Raw genomic sequence first — 7,369 nt, 5'->3', positions numbered from 1 at the left:
AATAAAAAATTATCAGAATAAAAAATAAAAAATTATCAGAATAAAAAATAAAAAATTATCAGAATAAAAAATAAAAAATTAACAGAATAAAACATTAAAAAATATCAGAATAAAAATAAAAAATTATGATAATAAAAAATAAAAAATATTAGACTCAAAAGTTAAAAAATATTAGACTCAAAAGTTAAATAATATTAGACTCAAAAGTTAAAAATATTAGATTCTAGAATTAAAAAAATAATCAAACCAAACAATTGAAAAAATACAGCTCTAATTTATTTAAAAATATCAAACAATTTTTTAAATTATCAAATTATTAATAGATTTTTTTCAAATTACCAGACTTTCTTGGAAATTATCAAATTATTAATAGATTTTTTCAAATTACCAGACTTTCTTGGAAGTTATAAAATTATCAATAGATTTTTTCAAATTACCAGACTTTCTTGGAAATTATAAAATTATTAATAGATTTTTTCAAATTACCAGACTTTCTTGGAAATTATAAAATTATTAATAGATTTTTTCAAATTACCAGACTTTCTTGGAAATTATAAAATTATTAATAGATTTTTTCAAATTACCAGACTTTCTTGGAAATTATAAAATTATTAATAGATTTTTTCAAATTACCAGACTTTCTTGGAAATTATAAAATTATTAAGATTTTTTCAAATTACCAGACTTTCTTGGAAATTATAAAATTATTAATAGATTTTTTCAAATTACCAGACTTTCTTGGAAATTATCATATTATTTTTAGCTTATTAGACTATTTTCTAATTTACCATACTTATAATTCAAAATTATAAGAAAAACCTTTCAAAATTATCAGAATAACTTTTCCAAATGATCAGAATAAGTTTTCCAAATTATCAGAATAAGTTTTCCAAATGATCAGAATAACTTTTCCAAATGATCAGAATAAGTTTCCAAGTGATCAGAATAACTTTTCCAAATGATCAGAATAAGTTTTCCAAATGATCAGAATAACTTTTCCAAATGATCAGAATAAGTTTTCCAAATGACCAGAATAAGTGTTCCAAATGATCAGAATAATTTTTGAAAATCATTAGACTCGAATCTTTGTAAAAAAGAAAGAAGTAATAAGTTTTGCATTTGTAACTAGGAATAAACAAAAAATCCCCGAAAAGAGCCGACGAAGGTGGAAACCAATTAAAACATTCATCGGAATAAAACCGCACCGACGAAACTTCCGAAATATTCCTTTCAGGCCAGAAAACAATAGTCGGGGCACAGGGCAAAGAGATGGATCGGAGGAGAGAGAAATTCGGAGCGACACCCGCATCCGCGCACGCAGCCGGGAAAAACTAAGTTGGCGGAATGCGGCTCGCTTGCCATTTCCAATTTCACGAACCACTGAATCAAACTAAAGGCCTATTCACACCAGTCAACATTTTGCCGAAACATCGTTGGCCAACATGGGTCGAACAACCGAGTTGCACCCTGCGATTGGATCCATAACTTGTTGATCACGCACACGCTTTTCTTGGGCAAGATTTTAAGAACGACTGTTTTTATAGTCGAGGCTTAGCTTCAGCAGGCCCGACAAGAGACGGGGAAGCCGCTACAAATGACTAGGGCCCGTGCAGCCTAGGGCCCCGAGTTTGAACAAACGAGGTATACTTATCCCCGGTTACTCTCCGAAAAAGTATAGTAGTACTATACTCTCCAGTGTTCGGAATTTATATTTTACCGGGGCTCGGGCCCGCTGTCGGCGCCCCTGAGCTTCAAATATTTAGGTAGAGTAATTTTAGTTCGCAGATTTTATGGAAGAAAACTAACAAGGAGACATTCCGAGGTGTTTCTCCGCAATTTTTTCAAACTCGTGAATTAAGTAGACTTTCATGTACCTTGAAAGCTCCTAAAGGGAAAAGTTTCAATGGCCATTCGTTTTGCCATAGCAACCAAAAATGTTTTTCACAACTCAAGTTTAAACTTTATCTATACGTAAAAGCATGGCAAAATCACGGATTGTAAACCATTACGATTTTACCGAATTTTATTTATTTTGTCTATTTTTATCGATTTTACCAGATTTACCCAATTTTTCCCAAAATTTTTATTTTTTTATTTGAATGACAAGGAGGGACACTTACAATCCGTGATTTTACCATGCTATTTTAAGTAGAGAAAGTTTAAACCTGAGTTGTGAAAAACATATTTGGTTGTCAGGGAAAAACGAATGGCCATTGAAACTTTTTCTTTTAGGAGCTATCAAGGTACATGAAGGTCTAATTAACCAAAGCTGCACGGGCTCGTCTCAATTTTGAGCCAATTTGTGAGTTTGAGACCGAGTCCTTAAATATTCGAGTTAATTTTTGAGCCCGAGATGAGTCCCATTAAAAAACATAGACTATTTTGAGTACGAGCCGAGACCAAGAATTATATTGTCTAATTTAATTATTAATGGTTTCGAGAAGAGACTAAGTCAGAGTCCAAAAAATAGTTGAAAAATGAGCCCGAGTAGAGACCTATCGTTAGAGTACTTTTTGATACGATCCCGAGACGAGCCCAAGTGAATAAGCACGAGCTTGAGACCGGTCTTGGGTTATTTATATTTATTTAATAAATTTAGTTAATTTCTTAAAGGCCTATACGATTTCTTCCACCTGTTTTCCCTTAAGTTTACTTCCCGCCGCGCAAATATCCTGGTGGTAGGCCAACGTGTTCCGCTGTTGGCCTACCACCAGGATATTTGCCCGGCGGGAAGAAAACTTAAAGGAAAACAGGCACGACGTCTCCTTGTAAGTTAAAATATTAATCACGCCTACCTTTATTAAAGTACATTGACATTTTTCGTAGTAGTAGAGGTATTTTTTCGTAGTAGTAGAGGTATTTTTAAAGCTTTTGGAGTAATTAAAAGTGAAACGCGCGAAATCCACAACTTTGGAGCGTGTGAACGAAGATTTAACAAAGTTGGTCGTAAATGTTGTCCCGTGTGAATTGGCCTTTAAAGCTGAAGCGAATGGGGTTAGCGCTGTCCACACTACACCTACTCGCTCTTCTTTCCAACTTAAACAAAGGATAAGAGGCAGGCTTTAGGATCTTCTTCTCTTCTAGGAATCGTGACCATAGACGACCTCGTCGATACCGAAATATCAGAAAACCAAAACGTCATTTATTTTTGTATTTAAAAAATGGCGGAATTATGTGGAAAACTACAGATCCTTAAAAAAGGATAAAAAAATTATTTCGGGGAACCATGCGGTAACGATGGAAACGAACTCGAGAGGTTGTATTCCGGGAAATAAATACCTACCCTGCCTTTCCATACGCGTATTTGATAAAAATAGTTAACGGTTTTTGGCATTTGAAAAATCTTCCTTTTTTTTGTTCTCCAAAATGAGCCTGCAACCTAAAGTAATTTTTCCACTGCTAAAATGAAGGATGCTGCAGGCGGGTGAAATACTAATTGGGGAGTGAGTTTTATGGGTTAACATCGATGTACATTAAAACAACAATTATAACAATTTTTCTTCCGCCAGTTCGTCCACCTAAAATCCACTATTCATCGAAATCACAATTTTGCCTAAATCAAACATACCAAATGTAAAGATTTTATACAAATAATAGCTTTAATAAATTCGCCATAAAAATATAGTGTTTGTACTACCAGAAATTGACGTGCAATCCGTTTGCCTTTGGCTGATAATTTTTCTATTCGAAGTTCTGGCAGTATACTCATGAGCTAGGTGCCAAGACAGTTCAGGATGATTTTACCAAATCTTCTAGTTTAGTATAAAGGTTTGGTTTTGGTTTGAAGTGTCACTTTGATGTCTCTTCGCGAGTTCGGATGTCGGCCGGCGTTAGGATTCAGAAGTCTTAACTTTCTAAGCAACATACGGACAGACGGTACATAAATAATTTAAAGAAATGTATATTGTATTGACATTTTGCTATTAATTACTGCTACTAGTCTTTTACATCCCACTAGTCACTATAAGGTTACTAAAGTTGTGGAAACTGTGGCTCATTTAAATTAAACGAATATTTTTCAGCGTTGAAAATTAGTTTATACTCATTTTAAATTTAATTTCCTAATTACTCGAATGAAAACAGCTCCTAATCTTCACTGCAAATAAATCGTTCACCTTTAGATCACTATTGTACACATTGGGAGCACATACATGAGATCTGTATATGTTCTACAAAGTGTTCCCATGTGTGCTTTTACGATCTCTGAGTGTTCACTCTTTTGAAAATAGCGCTTATAAGTGATCTCGATTCACCTATCAGTGATTTTAAAGTGATCATGGTGCACTTAAATAACGCATAACACATTTAGAACACTAGTAGCAATGGTTTGGTACACTAAATTATCACTTTGAGAACACCACGTTGTAAAATTTGCTACACCACATAATCTCTTTTCGATCACTTTAAATTTATAGTGCAAATTGGTACACTATGCGTAACATCTAATTATTTATATATATATCCTCTTAGCAGACGCTAAAGCTTGAGCGTTGATGCGCCACCTAGTCTCATTTCGGTAGCGAATTGAAATTTCATACTTTTGTTTTATCCCCATTCGCTACTGAAATCTTTCGTTATGCCCCCTTTCGGCGGCCATCCAAAACATGAAGAGGATACAAATACGTAATAAAGTCAAAGCTACGAGAGCAGGGGGCTTAGCAGACGATTGATACAAGGTGAACCCACTTAGCAGAAGCTAAGCTAAAGCTTCTGCGTCGCTGGCGCCACCTAGATTCATTTCAGTATGGCTAACACACTTATTTTCAAACACGGACAGTAGGCGATGACTCTTATTCTTGTTTTTCTACGCACCGCGTCTATAGGCAGTGGCGTACTGTACACGGGGTTTGCCAGACAGGTTTCCTGGGCCCCCGACCTTTAGGGGGCCCCATCGCGATCGCGAACAAGAAGGGGTGGCCCGGGTGGGAAATTGGGAATCACTGCCACACGTAGGGTGGGGGCCCCTTTTTCGCGTTCAACCCGGGGCCCCACGTCAATTCTATACGCCACTGTCTATAGGGCGCGTGCATGAAAAGAGTATAGATACAAGTAAATTCAAAATCGTCTGCTTAACTTTTAATTTATCCAAGGACTATAGTGTAAACTTAATAAAGCAGACGAAAATGAGAGCCACGTGTGGTAGATTCCTCACTGCGGATAGCTATAATGCTGCCAGATATCTAATCTACGCCAGGGACTTATTGCTTTTACATATTTATTTCCTAACACGGTGAGTAGCGGGCAATATCGGTAAAACGTTGATTTTTTTAACAAATTGTCAAAATTTAATAAAGTTTTACATTTAACTAAAACTAAACCTTGACGATGATAAATTTTACTGAACACTGAAAATTAGAATCTATAACAGCTCTTTTCGTGCTTGACCAAAATAATGCACCCTATTTGTAGAAGTGCCGTTCAATACTAGAGCACTAAAAGATCACCTGCGTAACAAAATTGGCTTACCTGTTCACTTAAAGAAATAAGGGAACACTGCTGTTTAAGTGTTCTACTGTGTTTCCTGCATGTTGTTTAATTGAACAAGTGAGTCAATTTTGTTGCGCAGGTGATCTTTTAGTGCTCTATTTCGAACTACTTCTGAAACACTTTCAGAATGCCAAAAAAGCACTACAAGATCACTCAGGAACACTAAAAACACACTACAAGATCACTCAGGAACACTAAAAACACACCTTAGAACACTTCAATAGTAGTGTTCTCTTATGTGTTTCCTAAGTGTGCTTTAAGTGAGAAAGTGAGCCAATTTTGTTGCGCTGGTGATCTTTAAGTGATCCACCTGTAAACACGTTTGAATTGCTAAGAGAACGTATTATTCACGCTTGTAGATCCTTATAGTACACTAGTTACACACACGAAGTACTATGTTCCAAATGTGATCTCTTGGTGTTAAGTGATCCGATTTTGTTGCGCACTTTTCTCGTGCTTTTAGTGATTTACTAGTGAACCTTTTTTTTGCAGTGAAGTACTCGATAACACAACTCGTTAAAAATATCACTTGAGGTTTTTTCCGAATTATAGAAAATTTCCCCTTAATCAACTACTCGACTACTCGACGCTACTTCAATATAACCAGAAACTTGACTCGAATACTCGATGAAAAAAATATTCGTCCTCGATACCCGACTCGATTGCCTAAAACCACTACTCGCACAGCCCTAAAAACGACCTTTAAATTTTAATGTTTTTGGGTTGAAACTTTTAGCTGTCTAACAGAGAGAATATTAGATGAGCAGATAGCTTTCACAAATTCAATTTAAAATTAGACCTTGGATACTTCTGACCAAAAAGCCTATTGTCGTACACCCGTCATATGTCGATTTAACCTTAACCAAAACACTGCAAAATTAGCCTAGCCTAGCATAAGCTTAACCAAAACACTGCAAAAATGTCTTTTTGCATCGATTCCCGAATATCGTAGACCCCGTGAAATAGAAAAGAGCCAATGAGTATGAGAACCGTTGTTACTTTTAGTCTCTTCTGGTTTATCGACGTCAATTCTTGCATCGAGGTTATATATCCCAGTTTAATCGATACTTCGTCGAAACCTTTGAAATGGCAACTCCAACACTGCATGCTTAAGTAAAATAAAATAAGTGTTAATAAAAGAACGGATACTTAACTGGACAACTTTACACTTGACAACTCGAGAGCTAAAACCAATGTACACCAAATTAGCGGAATCACGGACTCGGAAAGATAAGGCAGGAAATTATTCTCGCGAAAAAGGAAGACAAACGGGAAATTTCGTCGTTGGCCAATAGGGGGCGTCCTTCCCAAATGGGGCAGACTAAATAATTAAATGAGTAAGCTGATTAATCCCTTAACGAAATTAACTCCGGGAAAAAATTCGGGTCTTCGGTTAGACCCTCCGCTAGACTAAGAGCGACTCTGTCTTTTCCAATTTACGAACCAGGTGTCACCTAAGCTTAGGTCAAAGTTTATTCGTATAAACCTAATTTTCTACTGTCGGAAAATAAACGAAATTAGATTTGGTTTTGGTAGTAGAGTATGGTACGCGTACTTTAGGAAGATGGAATTTCAGGGGTCAAAGAGTGTTAATTAAAGAAAGTTTCGCATCGGGCTTAGAAGGCTCGATAATATTGAGGAATGTTAAAGGCATTTAAAAAAAGATATATCGCATCTTCTTACAAGTAGAAATCAGTTTAAACTACTATTATTGCGTAATAAAAATTTATTTAAATAAAATTAGGGGTGCACCGATATATCGGCCTATTTTTCTAATACCGGTATCGGCCAGTATCGGCTTAAACGAAACCGATATTGGCCAATACCGGTATTTGAAAAATATTTTCAGAAAAACAAATTCTCGATTAAATAACTATTGATA

This window comes from Leiobunum rupestre, chromosome 6, assembly GCF_980474605.1.
Source record: "Leiobunum rupestre chromosome 6, qqLeiRupe1.1.hap1, whole genome shotgun sequence".
Taxonomy (NCBI): Eukaryota; Metazoa; Arthropoda; class Arachnida; order Opiliones; family Sclerosomatidae; genus Leiobunum; species Leiobunum rupestre.
Note: the sequence above shows the minus strand (reverse complement) of the source record.